The sequence below is a fragment of the Argentina anserina genome, chromosome 6 (genome assembly GCF_933775445.1).
Source record: "Argentina anserina chromosome 6, drPotAnse1.1, whole genome shotgun sequence".
Taxonomy (NCBI): domain Eukaryota; kingdom Viridiplantae; phylum Streptophyta; class Magnoliopsida; order Rosales; family Rosaceae; genus Argentina; species Argentina anserina.
This window is the reverse complement of record NC_065877.1, coordinates 28,199,832-28,226,605: the sequence shown is the minus strand read 5'-3', so window position 1 is coordinate 28,226,605 and position 26,774 is coordinate 28,199,832. Positions and strand designations below refer to the sequence as shown.

Here is a 26,774-nt window from a genome sequence, read left to right as displayed (position 1 = left end):
TTAAAAAAAACGGGACGAAAACGTTAGATAATCTTATCAAAGTAATCACCGAGGGGGATATGGTGCCTAAACCTCATAATGTAGAGCAACAATTCGCAATGAGGGGACATCTAAAATAACATCAGCTGACTAATATATCCAACGTTCGTCTATAAAAGACTTCCGTACTAAGGGTAGCTAATCTCTTTGCTACTCCGTTTGCTGCTTTTCTGTTTAATACACACGTCTAAGTAAGATAAAACCAAAAGCTTGCATATAGTACCTGTCATTAGCTAGGATCATCCCAATCTCAGACATGTTCTCTTCCTCCTTGGCCAAAGCTGTTAGCACCGCCGCATTATCACTCTCAACTTCAATCTCTTGCCATTGCTGGTGTCTGGTGATCGTATTGCTATTAGAAGTGCAGCTCGGATAGCCTCTGCTTCGGTACGAAGCGCTGATGACTGTGCATATTGGAATATGACGAGATGTTTGGCTACGTTATTGCCCTGTATCATCTCTAGCCACCACGTACGCCTGCTCCTCCCTTCCCACCGTCTATCAAGAAATCTCCATCACAATTTAATTTGAGTCGTCCTCGGGGTGGTACAGCCCATCTAGCTCTAGGTCTTGGCTGCACCTTTCTATAATTTTCTAATAATTGCCATGCCCCAGATCCCATGTTGTAAGGGTTGCAATCTCTCCCATTTTTAATACCAAACTGTTTCGTTCAAGCCAAATTTCCCACAAAGACATGAAAAACAATGCCATTAATTTGATCATTAAAGAACCCGTCCATAGCCTCTGCCACCCAACCCCATGCACTCACAGCCGAACTCTCCATGCTATTCCAATTTATAGGGTGTGTACGTGAATAGAGAGTTTAGGTTTGTTAATAACAACAACCTCTAGTAGTTAATTATGCATTTGTATAAAAGTCCTATGCCCAGCTATACAAAGCTAAATAGCTAACTATCAAACATTACAATTAATCTTATGCATCATTCATATGCAGTGAAAAAAAGAGATTTCTTTGCAATAACAAGACTAGTAAGATGTGGAGGATTCAGTTTGGGAAAGGTGCAAATGACCCTTATTTATCCAGCACGAACAACTTTCAAGGAAGGCAGACATGGAAGTTTGATCCAAATGCAGGCACACCTGAAGAGCGAGCAGAGGTCGAAGCCGCTTGTGAAAATTACTACCAGAATCGGTTCAACATCCAGCCTAGTAGTGATCTCCTTTGGCGTTTTCTGGTACAAAAGTGTGCATAGCCACGTACCTGATGAGTTTCAAACATAACATACTATTCATTGTGCATGAGTTTTGACCTCACTCACCTCAGTTTGCTGATGCTGAACTTGCAAGTTCGATCAGCTCAACCTAGAGGTTTAGCTTAATTTCTAATTCTATTTTCAAAGTATTAATTAGTTGAAGCTATTATATTGGTGATTCGTGAGTTTTATGACTTTTATCAAGTGCGAGCGCACCTCAGCTTGAGTCGATTGTGTAACGAGGCCAGACATGACATGCTCGATCTGAAGTTTATCAGAATCATCTCTTGTGAACTCTATAAACATACATGGCTCTTCTAGTCAGGGATTCTTTTATGAGGTTGCAATCTGCGTTGCATGCATACTTGATATATTGAGATTAGTGTTTTTATCGAAAGTTCTATCTAATCTTTTTTCTTTTACCCAATTGCAGATGCTAAGAGAGAAAAACTTTAACAAGAAATTCCTCCAGTGAGAATTAAGGACGGCGAGGAAATCACAATTGATCAGGCCACAGCTGCATACAAGAGGGCTGCGTTCTTCTTGAACGCCTTGCAATCACCCCATGGTCACTGGCCTGCTGAGAATTCTGGCCCAAATTTTTACTTTCCTCCCTTGGTAAAGATCATACCGCTATCACAAATTTATTGCAACATTTCACAGCTGACCGATTGTGATACTTGCTCTTCCTATATACAGGTAATGTGTTTATACTTGACAGGATATCTCAATGTTGTTTTCTCTGCTGAGCATAAGAAGGAAATCTTGCGCTACACTTACAACCATCAAAACGAAGATGGTGGATGGGGATTGCACATAGCAGGGCCTAGTACGATGTTCACTACATGTCTCAACTACTGCATGATGCGTATTCTCGGAGAAGGCCCTGAGGGTGGTCGAGATCATGCATGCGCAAGGACCCGGAATTGGATTCTGAACCATGGTGGTGCCATATACTCTGCCTCATGGGGAAAGACTTGGATGGCGGTAGTTGAGACGTGAATATATCATTGATGATTTTACTATTGAAAGCTGGAAAGCTTTCAAATACTCTACTTGAAAGCTTTTTCTGCGGGATTTCTTTGTCATGAATATATCGTTAATATCTTGATGAGTTTACTTGTTGTGTTGCAGATGCTTGGTGTTTATGATTGGGAAGGAAGCAACACTGCCGCCGGAATTTTGGACTTACCCCACTCTGCTTCCTTTTCATCCATGTAAAAACACTAATTTCCTATATATTATACGCCGGTTGCAATTTCAACAGTATAGCAACAGTATCGCTACAGTTGAAAATAATAGGTTCTGTGGACTTCCGGGTTTTAATGATGCCTTTACTTTCGATCTCCTCTTGCTCCATCTGCATCTCTCTCCCTTCTCTCGGCGTCTCTCTCCTCTCAAAAAAACCCCTTCATTTGTTTGGTGATTAGTGAAATAGATTGAATTCCATTTGTGTGTCTCCCTTCTCCTTCTCTCAGTGCTCTCTTCCTCCTGTCTCTCTTTGTGATTGTAGGTGGTTTAGTTTGTTAAATAGGGCGACATAAGTTGTGATCTTTCTCCGGGTATGTTCATGTTTTATTTGATTATGATTCGGTCTGAAAGTTTTTTCTGGGTTAAGATTTCTACACACCCAATATATCAGTAAAGTGTATTCGGTTTAACTCCTCCTCTGGATTTCAATTTGGTCAGTCTTTTAGCTTGCGAAGAAGAAGTACAAGTATCGATCACCCATGTATTGTTTGAACTCTTCTAAAAGTTATGGGTTACTCAATTAGCTTATCATCGATTACCGTTGCTTACTCTGGGTTCATGACGATTGAGGAGACGGGTTGATCCGAGTTACCTCCAAGCTCATATAATTCTCATGGCTTCGCACACTTCGGGTCTAGAATTTCTATGATAGTGGTAATCTTCAAATCGTTATTTCACTTTCAATTGAGCGAATTTCATATCGGCATGATTTAAATTCTTCCTATCAAATGGAGTTACTACGATTTTGAAATTTGATTTGAGAATGATTCAATTATCAATCAAAAATATGATCAGAATGGATGGCAAGAATGCGAATGTGTGGATCTTCCCTTTTTTGTGGAACAGAGTAAGTTTTTGACTAATTTTGTTGGTATTTGTCATGGACCAGATAGAAACCTTACGGATGTGCCCACAATGTAGGAAAATATGTTCTTTTTCCTATGGCCGTATATATACTGGGATTCAGGAAAAAGAAAAACATATTTCTAGACCCTATAAGTTTTGGATAGACTAGAATTAACTATCAGTATCCAGTATTACTCTTCTTCTTTGAAAATACACTGATCTCTTTTGGGAGAACTTTTCTGAAAATACATCCCCAAGAAATGAGCCAAATTCAGCTTTTTCCCAACACACAAAGGTAACACATAACAGTTTACAAGTCCTACTGTGGGTGAAATCAGTTTGACTACTGTTCCTGAATGCTGCTACCCATGCTTCTATTTTTGAAAATAAAAGATGTTGTAGTTTAAGTTTTTTTTTGAAGTTTTTAAGTGTTGCAGTTCGGTTACCTCAGTATGGAAATAGTGTTTACACATCTTATCGACTTAATATGAACAAAAGCATGAAGACTTAATATGAGATTATGATAAATTGAGTACGGTTGATTGTTGTCATCGACTTTACATTTCTTGCAATACTGCACTCCGGACACATATAGGATCAGTTTTCAAGTTTTGTTTTCATTGACAATTGAAAAGTGGTATGATTTGCATTCTTCAAAAAGAAAAAAAGGAGAAGAAAACAAATACTATGATTTGCATGTCCTTATTTTCTGTTTCAATCATACCAATTTTTTTCACTGGCATGTTACACATTGCCACCTTACCAGCAGCTTATTCTCTACTTAAACTACACAAGCTGATGCAATTCACATTGTAGCCAAGAACATGAATATATATTTTACTACTAATCTAATGATATATGGCTTTGTGTTGTTCATTGATGTTAGGACTTTGTTATGCAAAATTACTTAGCTGCCAATAGAATTGTCTGAGTTTGAATTGGTTGAAACTTGGTTTTTTTGCTGCCTTTGTTGACTGGAAGTTTTTTTGAAGGCTTAACTTACTTTGGTCATTAATCATCATGTGTTGGGAATACTGACGGTTGTTTAATTATTTATTTTGTGCTTTGTTTATTGGACACGTTGAAGCTTAATTGTAATCTTGCTTTGTACTACAAAACTTTTTCTGTGTATTTATATATATATATACTGCTACAGTTAACTTAACCAACAAGTATAAAATTTTCCCAATTAAACTTGGTGTTGTTTTCAACCATCTCTGATATGCACTGGTTTTGCCTTATTAGTGGCTCAATATATTGATACATGTGATTCTCAAAACAAATACCTAATGTGGAATGAGATTGTATCTGTTGAAACTTGGTTTCCTTGCATTTGAGCTGATAGTTGCAACAGAGCATAAATGGACCAAAAATTATGAGCAGGTAAAGATGGTTCAACACTGATCTATATATAAAGTGATCAAGACTTAAGAATGCAAAGCACGTCCTTCCATTTGTGGTTTGACATTTTTATATGTTCTTGCAATAACAGTTGATCGTTCTAAAACTTTTTAGTTAATATTTTTTTAAAGGCTTCTCGGTTGATATTTATGAAATAAAGCACTTCAAAATGATGTAAAAACTACTCTTCAAGTCTATGTACTTTTTCTTTAGGAATTTCATAAAATGTGAATAAGTTCTTTTGGCCATTAGTTTTTGATTAATCAGATCTTTTCATGCACGCGACATATGGTTTCAGCCATAGAAACCGTCAACTGTTCCTAATATGATAAATATAAAAAAAAAATTAGGAACAATATCAGTTTAGTACTGTAGGTTAATACAACTTCAAAGTTCCACCAGATATTTAATATGAGAACAATAGAAGCTTTACATAATTACAACTCACGCCTGGGCGCGGCACTATATTTGCAAACTATTAATATTAATAGTTAGTAAATTCAGTATCAACTCTTTGTTTGATGGCTGACACTTTCTTTTTGCTTTTAATAATTATATAACTGATATATGTACTTGGTTTAAATAGGAGGATCAACCGAATGTATGCTGAAAGAAAGCTAGGTTGGGCAAACGTTCCTTTACTCTTTGACCTATGCTTAAAATGATATAGCAAGTCTAAATATTGTTGCTTTAATCAACAAGTCATGAAAGATGAAGCCCACATCTGCAATGGTAAGTGCAAAGTACTTGAGGGAGGATTTTTATTTATTACAATTTAGAACATGCTGATGCCCCTTTTTTATGTCATAAATAAAAGTCATTTAATTGATAAAAGTCATTTTTTTCTGTAGTATGTATCATGCAATACAATTGCGTCCAGTTATGTTAAAAAAAAATAATGTTAAGCTAGCAGCTCACCTTTAGCTGCTTGGACCATGATTTTTGCTCTCTATAGTCTATACATGTCAGTGGTGCCATTATTTTGTAAGTATTATGTTCCTAAAGGAAATTAAGCTCAAGCCTTTTGTTTTTGTTACGTGGCTGTTAAGAATGTTCTCTGCTTTGCTTATCGGTATTAGTATGCATTAATTGAATTGAGCTTCTAACTTTGAATATCACTTTTAATGGAGCTTAATTATTAGAATAGAATTTGTGCCATCTTGGATTTTCTTTGAATTTGACTTCTCAGAATCTATTTTGAATTGAGTATGTAACTTTGAAAGTCACTTTTAATGGAACAACTGTTGCCAGTCACCAATGTTTCGGCGGAGAACATTGCAGGCCAAGGATATGAAGGAACAAGAAATGATGCTGCTTTAACTCTTTCTGTTTTCTATGATCAGAGAAATGATAAAAGAACAAGAAGAGTTGCATCAGGACCGTCGTAGCCAAGCAAAAAGACTGAATTTGGTGGACTGTTTTATGTGTCTGAGAAACAGCTCACAACACCATTTGCTACTTCTGGGTAGGGGTATTGTTGTTTTCTATTGAAGAGCTTTTGAACCATTGGCTTTTTTGTGTATAATAGAATTTGCTTGCCAAATTTTGTTCTTTGTTTAGTGTCTCTAAAGATCACTGATGAATGCACTTGGCGTTGCTGTGACAATGCTTGGATTTTACCTTTTAGAGGGTGTGTTGCCTTCTTAGACAAATATGGCACATGTTAGCCCAACAAAGGTACTTAAAAGTTTTATTTTTCCATATATGTGCTTTAATGCTCTCTGCATTTAGTTGTATTTTTTATTTCCAAAGTTGGTTTTCTTTCACTCATGCGGTGGTCAATTCACATATATTCACATGTAACGTTTGATTTGAAGATGATAGTGTTTTGATTGTTTTTGTCTTTCTCACACATCAAAAACTAGAATATTGTTCTTAGATTATTCACAATAAGCTTCCTCTATTGTATAAGGTAGCGGAACATAATGAGAAGCTTGGTTGGAAGCTGGACAAATTGCTCAACAATTATGATCTTTGGCATGAATAAATAAATTTAGTTCTCAAGATGAGAGAAGAATCGGCAAAAGTATGTGAACTGATCAGAACTTATTTGCAAGAATTCATGATCATTTGATCAATATACGGTACCATCTTGAAAAGAACATGGAGAGAAACATTCTTGAATGTGAAGCCCTAAATAATGATCTTTACAAAGGCCAAGATTGTGATTCCTATTGGAAAGAGCTCCAAGCGATTTAGACATGTAGATATCTATTATATTTGATGTCAGCTGGATTAACTGTTATGTACTTTAAGAATATTTTGCCTTTAAAAATTTTATGGTTGAGCAACTCATTTATGTGTTCATCAAAAACAAATGGGCTATAAATTATATCAAAAAATTAAACCCGCTGCAACGCGCGGGCACTCTTGCTAGTTTCCTATATATTATACGCCGGAGGCCTTTTGAACAGTGTGTCTACAGTGGTGAACAGTAAAGGGCTGCTGGGCCGGGTTGTCTTGAAGGTGTACTGTTCATATCCACAGTATTTCTCGATTTTGTCCTTACTTTCTTCTACTTCTTCTACACTCTTCTGCTTTCTTCTCACTTCACTTCTTCTCTCACTGCTCTCAGATTTCTTCTCACCGCAAAATTAAAAATTTTAAGCTTCCATCCCATCTGGAAAAGAGAGAGAGTTGTGCCCTCACTCTTCTCAGTTCTCTACCGCTCTCGACAATCTTCACCACAGATGCTTCAGTTCTTCTCTTCGTCTTCTAGCTTCAATTCAGAGGTACCAATCATTCTCTCTATAATCAATGATAAATCATAGCATAGATTAGACTCCCCAATCAACAGATTTGGGGATATAAAAAAAAACTGGAGAACTTGACGAGCTGATCGAAGGTTCAGGGATTCGGCGGCGTCAAGATAAAGAAGAAGTGAGGACTGTCACACGATCTCCGTGGCGCAGACCAAGACCTCAAGTTTGGAGTTAACCTTGAAGAGCCGGAACAGGTAAAAACCCTTCTGGGTTTCACAATGAATTCTTGGTGTTGTTTGAATTGAAATCAATATGTTGGGTTCTGGTATGAATTAAGTTTAGATTTGGATTGAGTCATGAATTGGGTTTCAATTAAATTAGTGTATTCTCTCAGTCTCTCACAAATTAGGTTAGTTTCAATTTGGATTGAGTTATGATTTGGGTTTATATGTTTTCTGAAATGTGGATTGTCTATACCTACACCAATGGTCTAAATATAAGTTTTCTCAACTTGATTATAAACTATATGTGTGGGTTGTTATGTTTGGTTATATCGAGCTGCTGTGGTTTGTACATATAGGATCTTATACGTTATTGAGTCTACATAATTCGATTATGTATGTTTACTAATCTAAATTGTTATTAGCTCTCAAGCTTATAGAGGATCGTGCAACTAATAGTCTGTAAATTATGTGTACCAGGTTCAAAAGCACATTAAATACAAGCAGAAGATCATATTGAATTGCCAGGTTCCATTGTTGTGATCATGTGAATACAAATAGACACTGTCATGTCTCCTATTAATATTACTTTGAAGGAATTGCTGAGGAATTGTATGTTGATCAATGTTGTTATGCTGGTTGTCTTAAGGTCACAATATTTGTAGTAGCTTATATATCTCTGGTTTTCAAGATGTATGCAAATCATACGCATACACTTACATCTGAATATTGACAAGTATGCATTCCATTGAGCATCAATAAATTTACTTTAACATGTGTGTATCTGTGTGTGGGTGTGTTTCATGCATTTGTTTGAAATTTCTAAAATAAGTGCAGTTTAGTGTGTTTTTATTTATTTTTTAGGTATGGGTATAGTTTGTGCTGCTATACCTGTAATTTCTTGAGGAACTAACAATTGAGCTCTCAAGATTGTCTCGATTTCTTGAAATCAAGGTAGCTTTTTAATTGGTGGAACACCATATAGCTTGCCAAAACCATATGCAAATCTGCAAAAGTAAATGAAAAGAAAGAAAATCTATCAGGGAATTGAGGGAATTTACTTTTCGGCTCTTATTTTTCAATCAATGTTAGGGAGAAGAAATAAGATAGTAGAAATTATTTCTGGTTTTTGCTGTTGTTTGTCCCTGTGTTGCTCTTTCTACTTTCACTGTTGTTATCTCCTTCAGGTTTATATTTTGATTTTCGTAGCTATCATTTTTGTGTTCATTTTCTGGTTGTTACAGTGTTGGTGTCTAATTTTTGTGTTGCTACTGCTGCTGGGAGGAAAGTGGGTGATAGTGCAACTTTCAAGGTTTCTTTAACTAAAAGTAAATCAGGCAAGTCATTGTGTGTTTTCAATCACTTTTATCATAGAAATAGATAATTGTAGTAGCTGTGGAGAAATGTATCAATCTTCACTTTTAAGTTTTCAAAGATGAGTTTATTAAAATACGAGGCCATCTAAATAGGCTTAGCTGTATATTAAGAATGTATGTTGTTTGTTAGTGTAAAACTATATGAAGAAATTTATTATACTTATTATTTTAAAATGCTATTGCAGCTATGCCACGGCAACCCCGCCAGCGCAAATTATCTACAAGAATGCAGTTTTTTGAACAACATGTTTTTCATGAAGGTGAAAATCAAGTGCCAATTGAGATAGAACCCGCTTCTGCATATCTTTCTGATGACAGAGTTAATATGACAGGTATCTCTTTAACTTTGGGTTAATATGATTAACGAGGTATAATGCTTTAAATAATATAATATATTAGTTGTTCTCACTAAAAAATGGTTTTAATTAAGTTAATGTTGTTGAATTCAAATATGTATTGAACTCTTTTTTAACTATTTTGCTGTTACAGTGAATAATAATTTTTTAAACTTATGTACTTTATAAATGTTTTATTTATTTATTTTGTGATAGTTTTGATGTAATAATGTATAGAATGTCCTACTGTATTAGTGTTGGGTGGTTATTTGGTTTTTTTTTTATTTTGCTCTTTGTAGATTTTGCATGCCAACATAGATCTTTTGGGCAATATGTTTTTGCCAAAAAATCTGGAAATTTAGAGCTGACTGAAGGAACTACAGTTTGCAACAATACATCAGCCGACGGTTTAATTGGTATGTTTGAGTGTCTATTCCATATTCATTTTATTTTTTGCATTTAATATTAATTCAATCATGATATTGCATTGATACAGACATTTAAGTGGCATTCGGGCTGTGTGTTAACATATTCACTTGATTATGCAATAGTCTTGATAGTTTGGAAACCACTATGATTTTTTTAGCAAGTTATATATAACTTGGTTTTTGGCCATTGTAGATAAGTCACATCAATCTGCAAGGATGCAGTATTTTCAAGAACATGTCTTTCATGAAAATAGTGGTATACTGACTACTTCTTTTAAGTATCTTTAATTTAGATTGTAATTCTTCGTGCCCAATTCTTTCATATTAATGAGTTATGTTGTTTGAATATAGTATCTACAAGAAGAACTGGTAGAAAGCAAAGAAAATTTGAAAGAGGAGAAGGTAGTTCTGTTAATGCAAGAAATGTCGGTGAAATGCATGCTAGCGGTGTTGAAACTGAACTCTCTCAAAACTTCACAGGTTAAAATTTTATTGTACAAATTGTTTTTGTTTCTGGTTATCTTCTTTAGTAATCTGGTATCTCTGTTTGTATTCATATGAACATGTGCAAAGAATTGTTAGTTGACCAGGAATTTAAATCCAGATATAAGATAACGTTTGCATACATATAATTTTGTAAATGTGACGTATAGAAACAATGCTAACAATTCAATTTTAATTTGTCTTTTTTCCGACAGCTATCCTTTAGCAGTAACATTAGTTTGGTTGGTTTCCATTGTTAAATATTCATAGAATTTTGATATTATGTGTGTCATTACTTATTTGTACGTGAATACTCTTTATGGAATTAGGTATAACATTTAAAAATCATTTTTATGTGATTTAAATACAGAAACTACAAGAAGAATCGACACAGAGAGGAAATCGGAAAAAGGAGGGAGTTCTTATAATGTAACAAAACAAATTGACCCAGTTGTCAATCATGATGCTGATGATGACATTGACATAGCTGACCTTGCTGAAGATTCTACAGGTACAATTATTTAATTGTAGTTTTTATCAAAACGATTTATGATTTGCATTGGCTACAATAAGATAAATGGAAGATGGTTTGGTGTGGGATGTCTAGCTATAAGTACAATCAGCTTCACACATAACACAAATAAGATTGCTTATTAATGCAAATTTATGATGTTTAAATGGTACCATACCTCATAGTTTATGTCACATTACTTAAAATTGTTGAAAAAGCCTGCCAATGTAAACTATGTTTATTCACCACTAACATCAATATTTTAATAAGACAGTTAACACAACAAACAGTAAACATTTAAATGTAGATGGTGAACTACATCACAAAAGTAAAAAAACAGACAACCCCTTACTAATTCATAACATAACATATTGCGTTCCAAATGATGTATAAAGTCCATTACCAATTAGTATAATTGTACAGTGTACACTATTACAACCTACAACAAATAGAATGAAATGAGAATTATATATGGACACACAAACGTCGGCTTTATCAGGTAGTAAAACATTAACGCAGTTATAGAAAAATAGAAACAAATTCAAAATGTGGGTGATTTATAATTAATTTAGTTTTGACTTTCAGTATTTGCTTTGAGTTTGTTTATCTTTCCTCACTTGCTTTATTATTGAATGATAGTGGGTGTTCAGTTTATTGAAACAATTTGTAGCTTATTTTGTTTGCATTATCAGAAAAAACTCTTAGCAAATGTAAGTTTGAAAAGAAAAGCCTCTTTTAAAATAATGTTTTTCCCCTTCAACAAAAAAAATTTCTTTCAAAAGAGGAAGGTCATTGATACAACAATTTTGTTTTGTAGTTGATTGCAGATCAACTGGGCAGGCATTTTACCAGAAAAATAGAGGAGGTTGTATCTTTGATGTATTATTATTATTTTAACAAAAAAGTTTCATTTACGGAGACTAATGTCAATTTTTTTGGTTTTTCCAGATATCTTAATTGAATATAATGATAATGGTGATGATCAATATCAATGTGTTCATTGTAATGCAAATTTTTGGTTTGGAGAAGCAAACAAATGTCGTTATAAAACATCACCAATTATTTATACAGAATGTTGCCAAAATGGAAGAGTTAAGCTTGAACAATCAAAACCAACTCCCGACTTACTTGAACAATATTTGAATCCCACTAATGGCCGAGAAAGTGTTCGTTTTCGAGAAAATATTCGCGTTTATAATTCTATGTTTGCTTATACTTCTATGGGTGCAAATATTGATTATAGTATAAATAATGGGTGTGCACCTTATGTTTTTAAAATTTGTGGACAAATTCATCATTTAATGGGATCAATGTTACCTTTACAAGGAGAAACTCCAAAATATGCCCAATTGTATATTTATGACACACAAAATGAAGTCTCAAATCGTATGAAGGCTGTTGATCCTTTGCATACTTCTAAAGTTGAATCAAATATTATTGCTGCTCTTATTCAAATGTTTGAGGAGTTCAGTGAATTAAATAAAACATATCGTACTATTAGAGAAAGATTTCAGACAAATTCTATACCTTCATTAAATTTGAGTATGATCGCTCCTCAATCACGTCATGATAAACAATATGAGTGCCCTATAAGTAATGAAATTGGCGGTTTAATTGTTGGCGATATTGGTGGGTTTGATTCGAACAAGGATGTAATTGTTCAATCCATAGACAATCGTTTACATCGTATTTCTAAAATAAATCCAAAATATGTCTTTACAATATCCAATATTGTTTCCATATGGCGAGAATGGCTTCAATATTAATTTATTATTGGAACAAATAGCGGGTAAACAAGATAAGAAACCAGACAAAATGTCAATGCGAAGTTTTATTACATATTATCTTCATGATAGAAATAATACTATGAATACAATATTGAAGGGTGGAAGATTGTTTCAACAATATTTAGTTGATGCTTATGCTACTGTTGATGAAAACCGTTTGGATTATATTAGATATAATCAAGATAAATTTCGAACTGCAAAATGCGATGAAATTTATGCTGGTATCTCATCCGGAATAGAAAAAAGCTGCGATATTGGTAGAATTATTCTTCCAAGCTCTCATACGGGTTGTCCGAGAGATATGATGAATAATTATCATGATGCAATGGCGATTTGTCGTCAATATGGAAATCCTGATTTATTCATTACTTTTACTTGCAATCCTAAATGGCCAGAAATAGTGAGATATTTTAATAGACATACTGGGTATAAACAAGAAGATAGACCTGATATAGTTTCAAGAATTTTTCAAGTAAAATTGAAAGATATGATTGAATATATTAAATCGGGCAAACCTTTTGGTCAAACTAGAGCTTACGTATATACGATTGAATTTCAAAAGAGAGGATTACCACATGCTCATATCTTATTTTGGTTGACAAAGAATCACAAATGCCACACTCCAAACGACATTGATTCAATTATTTCAGCCGAATTACCAGATAAAATATCAAATCCAACACTTTTTAACATTGTTAGTCAATTTATGATTCATGGACCATGTGGACCTGTAAATTTAAAATCTCCTTGCATGCGTAACAAATGTTGTTTAAAATCATTTCCTAAACCATACACTAATTATACTATATTCGAAGGAATTAATTCTCCTATATATAAACGTTGTAACAATCCAACAAAATTTACAACAAAAGATGATATCAGAATTGGAAATGAGTTTGTCGTTCCATATAATGCTGAACTTCTATTGAGATATGTTGCCCACATTAACGTTGAACTGTGTTCACAATCTATGTTAATTAAATATTTATTTAAATATATAAGTAAAGGTCCTGATAGAGCCCGAATTATGATATATGGAGAAAGACATGATGAAATACAAAATTACTTAAATTGCCGATATTTAACTCCACATGAATCCGTTTGGAGATTATTTGAATTCTCAATTCATTCAAGATATCCTGCAGTTCAATATTTAGCAGTTCACTTACCATCAGAACAAAATATTACTTTTAAAGAAACAGAAACAATAGAATCATTAGTAAATTACAGATCCATTTTACGAACTACACTAACTGCTTGGTTTGTAGCAAACAAGCAATACGAACATGCAAAAGAATTAACTTATCCTGAATTTCCTACTAAATTTGTTTGGAAATCAACTGATCACATGTGGGTACCAAGACAACAATATGAAACTATCGGTAAACTGGCTTATGTTAATCCTACACGGGGAGAATTGTATTTCTTAAGAATGTTACTAAATGTCCAGAAAGGTTGTTGTAGTTATAAAAATATCCGAACCGTAAATAATACAACGTATTCGACATATCGAGAGGCATGTCAGGCATTGGGTCTATTAGGTGATGACAAAGAATGGATTGATGCATTAGTAACTTCTTCTAATGTTGCAAGTGGACCACAAATGCGTCAATTATTTGTTACAATTATTTTGTTCTGTGAGGTAGCAAACCCTCAACGATTACTCGACATATTTTGGCCTAATATGTCTGAAGACATTTTATATAAAGTTCGATTAGAAATGAGAAACCCAACTCTAATTATACCTGAATCAGAATTGAAAAATAAAATGTTATTTGAATTAGAAAAATCATTTAATCGGTTATCATCTTCATTAGCAAAATTTCAATTGCCTATGCCAAATACAAATGAAGTTTTCAATTTCGATAATAAATTACTTAGAGAAGAACTAAGTTATGACTCAGAAGTACTAAAAAGTAAGCATTCATCTTACATTACTCAATTGAACGATAAACAAAAAAAAGTTTATGATTATATAATAACCGCAGTTGAACAAAGGAATCCGGCAACAGTTTTTGTTCATGGTAGTGGAGGAACTGGAAAAACGTTTTTGTGGCACACAATAATCTATAAACTAAGATCAGAGGGAAAAATTGTATTGGCTGTGGCCTCTTCTGGAATTGCTTCGTTATTACTTCCAAATGGCCGAACTGCACATTCAAGATTTAACATTCCCATTGAAATAGGAAAACTAACAAATTGCTTCATAAACAAAGAAACTCATCTTGCTGACCTCATTAAAAAGACAAATTTGATAATTTGGGATGAAGCACCAATGTGTGATCGGCGCTGTTTTGAAGCATTAGATGAATGTTTGCGTGATATTACAAAGGAGTCAACTACACCAAATACTAATATGCCATTTGGAGGAATACCAATCTTATTAGGAGGAGATTTTAGACAAATATTACCGATTGTTTCAGGAAAGGGTAAAGAAGATATTATCCAAGCATCAATAAACCATTCATATTTATGGAAATTATTTAAAGTATTTAATTTAACTGAAAATATGAGATTGATGAAAAAAGATTTGACTGAGAAAGAAAAACAAGAAATTAGTACATTTGCAGATTGGATACTGCAAATAGGCGACGGTAAAATTGAATCAAATTTTGACACAGGTGATAATGATACATCATGGATAGAAATTCCTGAAGAGTTGTTAGTTCAATACGATTTAAATACAATTGAGGCATTATTTTCAGTGACATATCCTAATTTCAATATAAATTATAACAATTTAGATTATTTAAGAGAACGCGCTATTGTGACACCACGAAATACAACTGTAAATGAAATAAATAATTATGCAGTTGATTTACTACCAGGTGATAAAAAGTTTTATTTAAGTTATGACTCAATTTCTCATGACACCGGTAGTAATGAAAATATTGATCTTTTATATCCAATTGAATTTTTAAATCAATTAGAGTTTAGTGGATTACCAACTCATCAATTAATTCTGATAGTCGGTATGCCAATTATGTTGTTGAGAAATTTAAATCAAATTTGCGGATTATGCAATGGTACTAGACTAATAATAACTAAATTATTCGACAGATTAATTGAAGCTGAAATTCTGACAGGAAGTAATATCGGTGACAAAGTTTTTATTCCAAGAATTATGTCATATAAAAACGAACACAAATGGCCATTTAAATTTAAACGCCGACAATTTCCAGTGAGACCATGTTATGCGATGACAATTAATAAAAGCCAAGGTCAATCACTTAATCAAGTTGGCGTATATCTTTCTGATCAAGTTTTCACTCATGGACAACTTTATGTTGCTGTATCTCGCGTTACATCGAAACATTGCCTAAAATTTTTAATACGTAATAGTGAAGAGATACCAAATAAATACACAAAAAATATAGTGTTCAAAGACGTGTTATTATGATTGTGAAATTCAGTTTATGTCCAGTAAAGTGAAGTGTTCAAAAATGAAAAAAAAATGTTATGTACAACTAAAAATCCCACCCAGCTCTTACTGGTAAAATTTTATTGGTTTTGCATCATATTCGGGTATGAATAATGTCGTCAATTTTTCTTTGTTCCATTTTGTGTTTTTCAGGATTTTTTTCTGTTGATATTTTGTCTTTGTTGTGACCTATATTTTTCTTCAAGTATGTTGTTTCACAAGTTTCCTGATTACTTTCTAATGCAGGTGGGTCAGTTATTTCGTACTTGCTTTTGGTTAACAAGAGTTTCCCAATCAACTGTGCGTTTAGCCAATTAAAAGGGACAAGTAAGTTTACCTCATTACACGTCTTAGTGTATGATGTCACTGTCATAATTTTTGTCCTAATCCGATACTATAAGGACCAATAACAGCTTTGGTTTGCAATTTCCTTCATTGTCAAGTTATTGATCAGTAAGATTTGTTCATCCCCTGACATAGTGTATGATGTTCACTGTCATAATTATCCCTTATGTTTGTTTCATTATCTTTAATTAATTTTATACAGAAGGCAAACATACATATGCAAAGAAACATTTCATTATGTTTTCTTCGAAAGAGACGGCTGAATTTGACATAGTCATTGAAATGACATTTATTAGAAAAATGTAATTGTAAGCGTTACTATACTTTTAAATCATATTCATATCATTTAACTTGAAACTAAAATACGCAGTTTAAGGATCTTTTAAATTTTGTTTTAATTAGATTTGCAGCATATTCTCCGCACTAGCTGCTATCAACCTATATTGGTACTCTGTGGTGAATGGAGCAACCTTAGATAGTTATTTACTTTTTTTCGTACCATTTACTTTCTTACGTAATTTTGTTATTTTTTAGTTATTATGTAATTGATTTGAATCTGAATGAAACATAACCTGTATTTGTATCCAACTATTTGACACTGCCATTTTGCTAAATTTAAAGACAGGTGGATGTGTTGCATTGCCCTTATTAATTCAAGCACGGAATGAGCTTTCATGCATAAGATTTATCTCAAAGTTTAATTTTCAATTAAGCAAGGAAAATGCATCTGCAGTGATGGCCCATCACATGTCAGCCGCTGAAGGTTTGCAACCAGTTTTATCAACTCCAGGCAAGTCTTTAGAGAGGAAAAAAACAGCTGCAATAGCAAATAAATTGCTGCCTGCCGGAAATGAAGACAAACAAACAAGAAGGTAAGAATTAAACAATGAAGTTTAATTATTGTTTTTGTTATATATTTACGAGCTACTTTATACATGGCTGAAATAGTTTATCAATTAATTGTGCAAAGATTAATAATATTATTGGCAGTCAATGTATAAAAGTGGTTGGTTGCATATTCATCTATTACAGGCTTGAAAAAAGAGGAGCATCAAATCCAACAATTGATTAAGTATCTGAGAAGGACAAGGTTGAGTGATCCTATGGATGTATGCATATTCATATGCATACTCTTTTTGGTTGGCGTCAAACAGAATTGCATCTAAGGTTTTTGTTTTGTGAAATATTAATGTTAACGTTCGGCACCAATCAGCTGTGCACATCACAACTACTACTTTTGCAAAAAGAACTTTATGTTAACCAACGGGTTATGTAGTGCCAAAACTATGTAATATAACTGTGTTCATAAATAAATAATAGACAATCTAAATCTCTGTGACTATTCTCTGTTCGTAAACTTTGAAAAAGTGTTTGTATGAGACTTCACTATCCGAAAACAGACGCACAAGCCGCGGCAAAGCGCGGCCTACTACTCTAGTATATATTCAAACACTTACAGTATATTCAACAGTACTTTCTAATTTCTATATATTTCTAATTAGTAATTAACATGTTAAATGTATATTGCAGCAAAGATGTTGTGCTACTGTAGGTTAACGTACCTACCCATGTCCTATTTTTAGGAAACAAAATTTGTTGGACAAATCACTCCTCCTGATTGAACAATTGAGAGAAGAAATTTACTGTGAACCTTACAGTGAAATTAAGTGGAGTAAAGTGCGCCATCATTGTGCAAAGGTGAGTATGTAACGGTACGTACGTAGCTTATTTCATGTACCGTTTGAAGCTTAATCTGACTGGTATACATATTTGATTAATGCAGGAAGATAACTACTATCCTCGTGGAAGGGTACAACGTTTCATGTGGGATACTCTTTACCATGTTTGTGAGCCTCTTCTTGCTTGGTGACCTTTTAAGAAGATCAGAGAAAATGCTATTCGCTTTACCATTGAACTAATTCATTACTAAGATGAGAACAATCGCTACATTACCATTGGATGTGTTGAAAAGGTAGGCAGAGTTCTGTTGTTGGTTAAGTACGTAATGCTCGCTGTTCTGATATTGAATGACATTCGATTTGGGTAGCCATTGAATGTGCTTGCTTGTTGGGTTGAGGATCCTAGCGGAGATGGTTTTAAGAAGCATCTTTCTGGAATTAGTGATTATATTTGGCTCGGTGAAGACGGAATCAAGATGCAGAGTTTTGGCAGCCAGAACTGGGATTGTTCTTTTGTACGTAATTCAAGTTTTGCTTGCTGGAGATCTCTATAATGAATATGGACCTGTACTTAAAAAAGCACATGACTTCCTAAAGATATCCCAGGTATCTATCATATTTAAGCTCTAAATTAAAGAGATTTTTTTCTATATATATCAATGGTGGTGTGAATTCAATAATCAAATTTCTATATAACGCTGTAGGTAAGGGTCAATCCATCCGGTGACTATGCCGCTCATTTCCGTCACATTTCCAAAGGATGCTGGACTTTCTCTGATCGGGATCATGGGTGGCAAGTTTCAGATTGCACTGCAGAAGCATTGAAGGTAACTGATCGAGCTTACTTATTCAACATTCAAGAATATTCATGTACTCAACTCAAGCAGAAAGTTGAGAGCCTCATCTATAATGACAATTAATGGTACTTACCTAGCTGGTTATAATCTTTTTGTTTCAGTGCTGCTGTGTGTTTGCAATGATGTCGCCAGAGGTTGTTGGCGAGCCGATGGAAGCCAAGTGTATGTATGATGCTGTCGATGTCATAATATCACTACAGGGCCCAAAACTCCAAATGGTGGTGTCTCAGCATGGGAGCCATCTGGAGCTCCTAAATGGTTGGAGGTACTGAAAAGTGAAAACCTTGTAGACTGAGAAATTCTCTTATATTCAGAATTTCTCTAAACATATTATACTTTCATTTCTTTTCCTTTTCAGTGGTTCAACCCTGTCGAATTTTTGGAGGATTTTCACGAACACGTCGAGTGCACTTCGTCTTGCATTCAGGACTTAGTTTTGTTTAGGAAGTTGTACCCTGGTCACAGAAGGGAGGAGATCAACAACTTTATCACAAGGGCTGCAGACTACATTGAGAGCATACAATACGCTGATGGCTCATGGTATCGAAACTGGGGTATCTGCTTTCTCTATGCAACATGGTTTGCAAGCATAGGGCTAGAGGCTGCAGGAAGAACATACCACAACTGCGAGGCAGTTCGCAAAGGAGTTGACTTTCTGCTCAAAACACAAAGGGAAGATGGTGATTGGGGAGAGCACTACACCCCATGCACGGACATGGTACGTAAATCTGAACGTACTACATATACTTCTAATACCAATTTATTTATGGTATTTATGGTACGTAGATCGTATCATAAATAACATGCAACCAGTGTCATTATCTTAAGTAATATACTAATAATTTAAAATTGGTTTTGGTATGATTTGCAGGAACTGATGGCAGTTTTCATGAGAAATATCATGTTACACTATGCAGCATATAGGAATCTTTTCCCGTTGTGGGCTTTTGGAGAGTACCTACCATACTACTCGATCTGGAGCAGATGCTTTATAATTAGAAGGATTTGAATTACCTTGAATAACAAGCATGCAGAAGATAAATAACCGGATGTAGAATAATAAATTGTCACTGAAGAAATCAGTATTAATTAAATCAATAGGCCTTATGGAACTGTCAACCAGTTTTTCCCACAATAGTCCTTCTCTATAAATACATATGTACAAATAATTTAATACAAACAGGGCAAAATTGTAAAAACATATTTTGACGGTTTCCCTCCTCTCTATCCATATTTGTACCAGATTTCTTCTTTCACAAAGTCCCACTCTCAACAACTCCCACCGGGATAGAGAACACAAACATATATTGGCTTGATTTTTTAACGAGCCAAAGAAAACTACTTCGTACCGATCTCTCAGTGTAGGTATTTACCTTAGCCGGCCCCGTTTTCAAATCTAACTTGCATTGAATTGTAGATCTTATGTGCTTGATAACATAGTGCTGCATTCTATCTGCGGGTTTTGTTTTAATTATACTGATAGTTCCTATACTTTAGTTTTACATCTTTCTCTGATTGACAGCAACAAAAATATCAGGGTCATGCTTACTAGCACTAGAGCTTCAAGGAACGGAAGAGATATAGGGAAATCGACGAAGAACCTTGTAAACTCTACAAATGTTTTGTTTAATGTTTTTGATTGTCCCCATATTTTTTTGTTACATTTTTTCTTTTTTTTTAATATGAACGGATTTTTCTGCAAAAATGCTAGTAATAATTTACTCATATATGTGTTTTGCTTCTCTTTTTATTTGCATGCATCGATTAGTGAATCACCTCTCCCTAATTTGCACTACCTTGGCCACTCTATACGATTAATTGAGTATAATTTAGGTTTTTTTTAGAATGATCGAGTAGAATTTAGTTAAATATGCTGTATATTGTGAATATTATGCTTTGATTTGTTTGTCGTTTTCACTTATACTGTGTTTATAACGCTAGTACAGTCGACTCCGAAAAAGCTTAATAACTGAATGCGATTGACGATGATGCTTAGTTATAGATCGTATGGCTGAAGATAAATAGTCTTCTTAGAATTTTTTTTGGAATATTCTTGTTCCCCATCAAAATTAATAAAAATAGAAGGAAAAGCATGCCCAAGAAAGCGCATATAAAGTTGTGGATCGAGACCTATAATCCATCACAAACCGCGAAAGGTAGGAGACAATGACCAACTGTGTACAATGCTCTTTCATACACAATAATACAAAATGACCATTCCCAACCTCCATGAGCTATTCCCCCTCCTTTCCTAAACGAATTGCCTCATCTTCTTCTACTTTTGTTCTCTCACTCATATAATTTTGTTCTGTCACCCCACCACTCACTGTGTGGATGTGTGTCTCTCCAAATGTTAATGATCAAAGACAAACCAAAATTTGTAACCAAAAAAAAAAAAAAGACAAACCAAAACTCGCACTACTAATTGATGTTTTTGGGGGTTACGTATGGTAAGATGAATATGTAACCATCATTTATATCAAGTACAGAAAGTCATATTCGGCATTTCTACATCGATTTTTATCATACTCCAGCTGGGAATCTAGTAGCAACGGTTGTCATTGCTGCTCGAAGATTGTGAGCGACTTGAACTTCAAACCCTAGTTCCATATATAATATACATACGAATTGAACTAACTGCGTGATATTAGCTTCCTAGCTAGAATCAACCTTAATTCTCGTTCAAATTGTGTATAATAACCAAATTGTTGAACTTCGGTCATGTTTGAGCCTATTCTGTTCCACCAAACTACCAAGCACCACTGAATAGAAGAAGTACTGCATGTGTATGTGCTTAGACGTGCCAAAATAATTGCATGCAAAATCCAAAATACAAGTCTTTATCACGCAAATGTTTATGATATGAGTAGTACTTTCTTGCTGCTACGATACTTGAGTACCACTCCCTAATTGAATAGATCGACCACTAATTATATGATCCACTTGCTAAAAAGATGAGCTAATGAGTTCATAGAGGAATCTAATGCACCAATTATCGCTTTCCAGCTTGTTTCTTTATGAAAGAAGTATAAGCCTGCTTTAAACATTATAATTTTTAGAAGGTTGAGCATTGAAACTACTCAATTGATAATATACCCATATTGTACGTAAAGACGATATAAATTTATCATCTACATACAAATGTACGTCAGTCTAAATTTCCCGACATCATATTGATTAATTATCATCCACACCTTTGTGGTATCGTGTTGGATATTGACAGGTTTAATTTCAGCTCATCGATCAAGCTGTTCGGAGTAATGTAATTACTGATTGTATTTTGTTTCCTAAAGTAAAATGGGGTTCAATTTTTATATCAACAACGAAAGGGAGTAGTTGTTTGCTAAACAATATGTCACTTGTTTCGATCCTTAGATTAAACTTCGATCAGCAATTCTAAATTGTTTCCCAAAAAGTATTCAATACGTAATAGATTATCATTTCCGTATCAAAGTACATAACTTGCTTATTATAAGTTGATATAAAATTGCCTACTATACTCACTAATTCACACTATCTGAAAGAAAAAAAGAGAGATATTTGTCATACAATAGAAATTAATAAGGCAATAAGCAACTGAAATCTTGTGATGGAAGCAAAAAGTTGTGATCGTTTTTAGCCAAAAGGTACCTATTGAATTTGACATCCCATATATACTTTGTTTTCAAAGCTCCGTTGAACAATTATATCCACTAGGTTGATACTGTTCAATGCCATAAATCATCGATCAATATATGATTCAATACGAAAACCATTTAAGAATAAATGACAGCTGCTAATTGTGGAGCTAACACCAACATGAAAAATGGACTGATCCTCTCCTAATACAATGTCTCATAATATTGCCTAATAAGTCAATCTCGGCCGTTCACTGTTAATCAATGGCCAAGATGAGTTCAAATGTTAATGATTTCTCCTACCCGTGTCTCACCTAATTCCCTCCATCTCTTCTCATCCCCGATCTTTACTGAAAGTCTGAAATTGAGACCAGATATCGATTTCTCTCTCTTCCATATCCCAAAGCCCCAAACTCCACGACCGATTATAAGCCCATGTCACCGGCGTATAATGCGGTGACTCAATTATTTTTTTATTTATTTTTTAGATAAAATATTAGTCACTTTTCATATTTTTATAAACTCGACAATTTATTTTTTTAAATTTCAATTTCAACTTATCACTCCTTGTACTTTTTAAATTTGAGCAATATGGTCATTCCGTCATCTTTTCATCCAATTTGGGTGTTAAGTCCATCCAATTTCTGTTTGCCCAAAAAACAACTTAATACTCAAATTTGATGAAAAAATGACGGAAATACCAGATTGCTCGAATTTGAAAAGTATTAGAGGTGATCAGTCGAAATTAAAACTTGAATGAATGAATTGTTGACTTTGTGATAATTTGAGAAGTGACTAGTATTTTTTTCCTCCATTCAGAGTCGAATCCATCCTCTCATATTCCAAATTCTTTGCTCTTAGCCTGAGATTGAAATACATAGCGAAGACAACGATAAAAAATCAAAACCCAAGTAGATTGGGTCGTCAAATTCTCAATTTAAATTTCAAAGCAATAAAGCAATAGAAATTGAGATTATGAGAGGTGAGAGGATTAGCGCGGCGGGGGTGGTGGGCGGAGCCGTATAACCCTAAAAGAAAGTATGATCATATGAGAATCAATGGTGTGGGCACAGGACGGGATGAGACGAGACAAGGCTTATCTCACGTCCCATCCCACTCTTTTGAATCGGGACGGGATCGGGACGGGACGAGGGTTTTTAAGAATGCATCACACTCGGGATTAATCCCGGTTGGGACGGGATGAGATCTGGACGGGACGAGACAATCCCACTTTCCTATGAAGTTAAATAAAAACCTATATTTTTACTTTTTCATTAACAAAGTAACATTTTATAATGAAATTTTAACAAAAAATACATATTATATTCAAAATATTATAATTTATCATTATTATTTGAGTTGATATAATTTTAGAGTTATTAAGAACATAAATTAGTTTCATTTTGATACAAATATATAAGAATTTTTAAGTTTTCATTAAAGGTGGGACGGGACGGGACGAAGCGGGATAGAAATTATTCGTCCCACGTCCCGTCCCACTATTATGAAACGGGACGGGATCGGGACGGGACAAACATTTTTAGACCTCCATCCCGTCCCATCCCTATGAATTTCGGGACGGAATCGAGATTTCCATTTTTTATGCCCACCCCTAAGAATCATAGCTATGCTCAGGTAGTTTTTCATGTTAGGGTTTACTCATATGATTTGTATCCCTTGTTATTTGACATTGATAGATCATATGGTCCTGGAGAGGACACCAGCTAAATTCAGCGGAAGAAAGAACGATCGATGTCGAGAGAGACGAGAAACTGGGGAGAGAGAAAGAGTGAGTCGGCCTATATTGGTTGAGTCACTGACAATTTTTTTTTTCTCGTTCATCAATCTAAAGCCGTTGAATATAAATAAAGGGTCCAACTTGACTTGTTAGGCAGCATTAGGAGATAAATATTAGGAGAGAATCCCAGTCCATGAAAAACTTGGCCGACCATAATGGACACAATCTCTACTACTATAAAACCACACCTAAAAGGTTCATCACATTGTGAACTATCAATTTTACATTTTTCTAACTTTATCCTCACGCACAGACACAATGACAATATTGTAAGATACAAATATTTTACCAATATGTTTTACCAAAACTATCCTTCATATGAAACAAAATTACATAAAAGATTGAGCTTTTTCAAGAATCAAGAATACAATTCTGCAAACCTATGCGATCACAACACTGATGCATAGGCACGAGACTAGTAAAATTAAAAAGAAAGAGAGAACAATCATTGAGTCTTAGACAAAATTGATTTGGGGTTGGGGCTGAAGATACAAGCTAGGAAGGAAAGCCATTTGCCAAGTTGCTTGCATTTTTGCTTTAATATAAGGAATAACCTTTATAATCATATCATCATTAACTTGATTCATAAACTAGATCGGAGATTAAAATCGGACTACTAACTGGTTCATGCATGTTTTAGTTTTAGTTTTTGATTCACCCTTATTCGACCAGCTTCTTAAGAATATAAGATGACAACATAATCTAATCAACAGATCGAGTATAATAATACACAACATAAGCAAATCTATCATTGAAGATAAGTCTAGAAATCAAGTTAGAAGTGGCAAACGGACTGGGCCGACTGACCGGCTCATTTTAAGTGGACCCATTTATTTATCATGCCGGGCTGACCCATTTCAAGTTGATTTCTAGACTTATCTTCAATTATAGCTTTGCTTTTGTTGTGTATCACTATACCCGATCTGTTGATTAGATTATGTTGTCGTCTTAGTTTCTTAAGAAGCTGATCGAATAAGGGTGAATCAAAAACTAAAACTAAAACATGCACGAACCAGTTAGTAGTCCGATTTTAATCTTCGATCTAGTTTATGCTCGGGACATTCTCAAACTACTAATTGTCGGAAGACGTTTGGTCTCCGATCAAGCTGCCAGCTTGAAAAGAGACATCATCAACTGAAGCAAAAAACAAATTAAACGAAATAGTTATGTACATGCAAAGGAAATTGATGAATTATCATTTCATCACTCAACCTAAGTACAATAAGGTAGTCCTCAAAATTATTATGTAATTTTTTGCTTATGACACCCAAATTCAAGGACTGAAAAATGGAAAATTTTGTTTTTTTTTTCACATAAAGATATATCTTTGACATACCAAATTAATTTCGTCTGAAATTTTTGATATTTTCCGAAATTTTCAATATTTTCCGATATGTCCAATAAATTTAATTTTGTATACCTTTTAATATAATTTAATTTAATTTCGCTACCGATATTTCCCGGTAATTGCAATATTTCCCAATATTTTCCGAAATTTCTCGATATTTCTAAAAAAATTAATTTTTTGTACCTTTTAATATAGTTTTCTATACAATTAAATTCAATTTCACTGTCTTCTAGATCATTATCCTATTTTTCATTCTTCATGTCATATTGGGTCATGTATTAGATAAATAAAGTAGATTATTGTTAATTCTCAATGATTAAGTATATACCGTATCATATTAACTTATAATACAACTCACTATAACTATAAATTAATGTTTATACCAGATTCTCTATGTGGTATAAGGTTCTAATAATTAAAATTTTATACGAAGTCCTAATAATATAAAATTTTATACCTCGTAGATCCTCTACGTTTAACTAAATCACTCATGCAATTTCATGCTCAATGTATCATATTCATATGTATATAAGGTGTGATGACCTAGCCTCTATTTGGGTTTCCAGTCATACAAAAAATTAGATATTTAAACTTTAAAGTGTCAATTTTTTAGAATTCTCGACAATGGTTTCACCTCAAATTACTACAACTCATTATAAACTAATAGTTATACAATATTTATGAAATATAGTAGATAATTGATCAAAGAAGCATATCTCAAAATTTCATTCAAAATTTTCATATTTTTATTCAATTTCTATTAATTTTCTCAATTATATTTCAAAATCGATATCTCTTAATTTTTACACTCGGTATTTCCGTAATTGCTGAAATTTTATTCCTTGACTAAATTAGAATAATCACAGGTGTGACGCCATGAGAGATTCTCTAGCGACAAAAAACCACTTGTGTGTCCACTTGGCACATCCGACAAATCAAAACCACAGCTAGTTCATACCCTCTTCTCATTGGCCCGTGCACTCACCTCACCTCACAGCTCGCGTGACCCAAAAGGCGCAGACGTCACCGTTTTTGTCCTCTCAAATCTTCTAATAGTCTTTTGCTTACATACTCCACGGCTCTCAAGCTCAATCATTTGCCGCAGCCAAACCCTC

General features: G+C 34.0%; 1 pseudogene; it reads left to right on the top strand.

The window, feature by feature from the left end:
- Positions 1-1,034: 1,034 nt before the first annotated feature.
- On the top strand, positions 1,035-19,905 carry LOC126797211 (lupeol synthase-like; annotated as a pseudogene).
- The last annotated feature ends 6,869 nt before the right edge of the window (positions 19,906-26,774 follow it).